We start from the raw sequence: 5,000 nt of genomic DNA on the forward strand, positions 1-5,000 counted from the left end.
TGGGTGAACAGAAAGAGGAAGAGACCCTTCGGACATCTATTGGTGTCTCTTAGTCATTAAACTCCAGCGAAGAGCAAATAACAATGTGCGTCACTATAAAAATACCTTTGACCTCACCCCCTTATTAGTACTACTTAACTGTGACCCACCATGAAAAATATTTGCTGTAGCTTCCCTAGTCGCTCTGACTCAAATTCAGTACTTACTAGTAACTGACACAAGTTCAACTTCAAGTACCCCCCTTTAAGCACAGTACAAGTCGTGTTTGAAAATATTCCTGGACCTTCTATATATAATCTCTGATGCAGCTAAGAGTTATATACGAAACCTCATTTGCTTTCGGAATCCCTTATGCAGTTAACCCAAATATTTGATAAGGTTTTCTGAGCACCAGAAATATTCAAACACACGTTGAAATAAAAAATTATTTCAACCGTGGATAAAACACACCATATCTAGTGTTCTCACTCCGACCGAAGCGGTGAACGGAAATGTTGCCATGAACTTGTGAGATCCAAGGTTTGGTAGATATTCACTACGGAATGAAATGCCAATTTTAAACAATTCGAAACTCTAAATTACCCATTTTATTATATGATGGAGTTTCCCCACGGGGAATTCAATCTTAAATTTTCAAAAAGCCAATGGTACAATGAGAGCCCTAACCACCCCAAGCAGACTGTAAATCAATATCTAGATCAGTTGAAACGCCGATTAAAGGTAGTTCAGACCATTGCTTTAGAGAACCTTAGGCTAAATCAGTCTAAAATGAAGGAGCATTTTGATATTTAAACTAAAATGAGAGATTTTAAGCCTGGCGATGAAGTCTTACTTTATTTGCCCATGCCAGGAGCTTCCCTCTCAAATAAATTTCAAGGTTCATATACTATGTCACATAAATTGAATAAATCAAATTACGTTTTACTTACCCCAGATGAACTCCGGAGACCGGTATCTTTAATTTCAAATGATACTCCTTTTGATCCAATCCTTAACATACCAAATCCACAAACAAATACCCCTAACTTTGTCCTACTTGCAAATCCAGAAACCTTACTCTCAAACCCGTCGTCACCGCACCGCGGTGACATTATGCAACTCCTCATCAAATACCATATGGTATGTAGAGACCACCCTGGTCTCTGTACCATTGCCGAGCACGACACAGAGCTCAAATCTAATTCTCATCCTATTCATCCTACTTTTTAGGTACCACGTGTCCATTGTCTTCTTAGTTATTCTTTCTATGTCTTTGTTGGCAAATCCGTTGTTAATGAGGACTTGCGTGGCCATTTCCAACTCTGAGTGCACGGCAGTCCAGTTGTTGCAGTGTGTGAGGACTCTTCTAATAAAGGCACCTATTGTAGTATCCTTGTACTTCTGAGGGCACTCGCTTGATCCATTTAGGCACTGTCCTTGATTGGTGGATTTAACATAAACAGAGGTGTTGAAAGTTTCTTCTCACTGTTTTACCAGAACATCAAGAAATGGGAGGGAACCTTCATCACTATGTTCGATGGTGAAGTTGAGGTCCGAAGCTTCTTTCAATCGTCGTTGCAAGGCTTCAATCTGTTGCCTATGTATTATATTATATATATATATGTATATATATATATATATATTTATATATGTACATATATACACTCAACCCTCGATTTGCCGGACTAAAAGGGGGGAAGGCTTGACCGGGAATAGCAAATGTCCGGCAATGGAAAATGTCCGGGGGCTTTCTAGTTGTATCACCCTTTCCCGACACAGCAAATTTAACTGCATAATTTTCTAACTTTCCTCTAGCTTTTTTTATGTCCGAAACTGTCTATTTTTTCACCCCATACAGCTCGCAGACTTGGGCAACACTCATTCCCCCATCTATTTTACGTAAAAGTTCCAGTTCTTACATACATACATACATACATACATACATACATACATACATATACCAAGGCTTTTTCCCCCTTCCAAGGGAGGTAGCCAAAAAGGGAAAGGCATAAAAACACTCCCACCCATTTCATCCCTAAATACATTCCACACCCCTCCCACCCTTCCTCTCATCTGAGCACCTCCTGGATGACGGGTCATCCCTGCACCCTGCCCACCGCCCTGGGTCAGAAGCAGTGTCGCAAGACACAGTACATCCACAGCAAGGCCGCTTCATTTAATCGGCGACCCCCCCCTCTCCGTCCCCCTTTGCATATAAGGCGAGGACGGGGAGAAATCCCTTCGGGCTGCGTCAAAATTTACTCACACATACTACCCCACCCCCCACCCCCCGCCCATTCCTCCTCATGCAGTCACAACATCATCCATATACAACCATTCTCCACTCACCTCTGTCTTCCGTCCTCTCCCTTCCTTCCTCAACAGACATTCCCCTCTTCCCCAAAGCCCCCTTCACCCCATCCATCCACCTCATCCTAGGACGTCCCCTCATGTTCACTCCCTCTACATCTGCCTTCCATACCTCTTTTACTAGTCTTTCTTCACTCATTCTTTCCATGTGTCCAAACCATCCTAATATTCTTTCATCAACCCTATCTCCCAAATCCTTTTTCACCCCTGTTCTCCTCCTCACCTCCTCATTTCTCACTCTATCCAGCCTAGTAACCCCCACCATACTTCTCAGACACCTCATCTCAAACACATTCAAATTCCTTCTCTTCTTCCCTTATGTTCCACGTTTCTGCCCCATACAGTGCTGTTGGCACAATCACTCCTTCATACAGTCTCCTCTTCACATCCATTCCCAAATGTCTATTCCTCATTACACTCTTTAAACCACCAAGGCATTTACTCGCTTCTCTCAATCTACATTCTACCTCCACCTTCACTCCACCTTTTCCTGCTACACTTGCACCCAAGTATCTAAAACTATCCACTTCCTCCAGTCGCTCTCCCTTAATGTTCACTTCCAGTCTACTGCCCCTTTCACCCCTTGTACATCTCATCACCTTACTTTTATCCACATTTATCTTTAGCTTTCTTCTATCACATACTCTCCCAAACTCTGCCACCAGCTTCCTCAATCCCTCCTCTGACCCTGCCACAAGCGCAGTGTCGCCCGCAAACAACAGCTGGCTCACCTCCCACTTTTCTCCATTTTCTTTAACCATCTCCAATCCCTGACTCACTACCCTAGCATTCACCTCTCGCACCACCCCATCCATGTATAAGTTGAACAGCCAGGGCGACATAACGCATCCTTGACGAAGTCCCACCTTTACTTCAAACCACTCACTCACTCTCTCCATTTCTAATCCTAACACATGCTCTACTACTCTCATAAAAACTCTTGACAGCTCCCAAAAGCTTTCCTCCTATCCCATAAATCTGCATAACCTCCCACAGTGCCTTTCTGTCTACCCTATCATAAGCCTTTTCCAGATCCATAAAAGCCCAAAAAACATCCTTCCCCTTTCCTATAGCTTTCTCACATATCTGTCTTACCACAAAGATCTGATCTACACAACCTCTACCCGTCCTAAATCCACACTGTTCCTCACCAATTACTCTTTCTGTTCCTCTCCTAATCCTCTCAATTAAGATCCTCCCATAAGCCTTCCCTACTACACTCAACAGGCTAATCACTCTGAAATTACTACATTCACACTTGTCCCCTTTTCCCTTGTAAAGAGGAACTATACAGGCACTTCTCCAGTCCTCCGGTTCTTGTGACACAGAAAGGTGCACAGGTTTAGCTGTACGCTTGGTTACTTTCTTTGGTGGGTTTTTGGGTGGCATCGTTGTGAAGAAGTGTTTATATCCACGACAAGTAAGCACAACACTCGAGTGACGCGGCAGACTGTGTACAGTCCAGTACTACTGACTCCACGCGTATGTCCGCCCGCGCTGCCATCTAGTGCGCGATTTGCGAACTTTGTCCGGCGCGGTAGTTTGAAATCGACTCGTCCCGGACTTTTTTACTTTTTTTTACCCCCCGGACTCTTGTCCGGCAAATCCGAAATCCGACAAATGGAGGTCCGGCAAATCGAGGGTTGAGTGTATATATATATGTATGTATGTACATAATTATGCACATACACACACACACACACACACACACACACACACACACACATATATATATATATGTATATGAATATATATGTATGTATATATATGTATATATATACATATATATGTATATATATATGTATATGAATATATATGTATGTATATATATGTATATATATATGTATATACATATATATATATATATATATATGACAGAAAATTTTGAAAGTAATAGAAAGATGCTCTTAAAAGAAATTAAGAGAGGAAGACGAGGCGAATCAAGAAGAGAAGAAAAGGTAAAAGGTGCAGATGGAGAGATGATAATGGAAGAGAAGGCAGTAAGGGAAGATGGGCAGAGTATTTTAGGGAGTTGCTAAATGTGAAGGACGATAAGGAGGAAAAAATAGTTACAGTGGGAAGTGCTAAGAAAATGACCGTGATAAGTGACGAAAATGGAGGAGAAATATGGAAGGATGAAGTGAAGGCACCTGGTCTGGATGGATGCCGTGCAGAATGTCTAAAAAAAGGAGGAACAGTGATAATGGACTGGCTGGGTGAGGTTATCTAATGTTTGTTTAAGAAAGGGTAGAGTGCCGGTGCACTGGAAGAGTGCCTGTATAGTTCCACTTTACAAGGGAAAAGGGGACAAGTGTGAATGTAGTAGTTTCAGAGGGATCGGCTTGTTAAGTGTTGTTGGGAAGACTTATGGGAGGGTCTTGATTGAGAGGATTAGGAGAGGAACAGAGGAAGTAATTGGCGATATGTGAGAAAGCTATAGGAAAAGGTAAGGATGTTTTTTGGGGCTTTTAAGGATCTGGAAAAGACTTATTATAGGGTAGACAGGAAGACACTGTGGGAGATATTGCAGATATACGGGATAGGAGGAAAGTTTTTAGGAGCTGGCAAAAGTTTTTACGAGAATAGTAGAGCATGTGTCAGGATTAGAAATGGAGAGAGTGAGTGGTTCAAGGTAAAGGTGGGACTTCATC

The sequence above is a fragment of the Oratosquilla oratoria genome, chromosome 27 (assembly GCF_046742065.1).
Source record: "Oratosquilla oratoria isolate Oo_2021 chromosome 27, ASM4674206v1, whole genome shotgun sequence".
NCBI lineage: Eukaryota > Metazoa > Arthropoda > Malacostraca > Stomatopoda > Squillidae > Oratosquilla > Oratosquilla oratoria.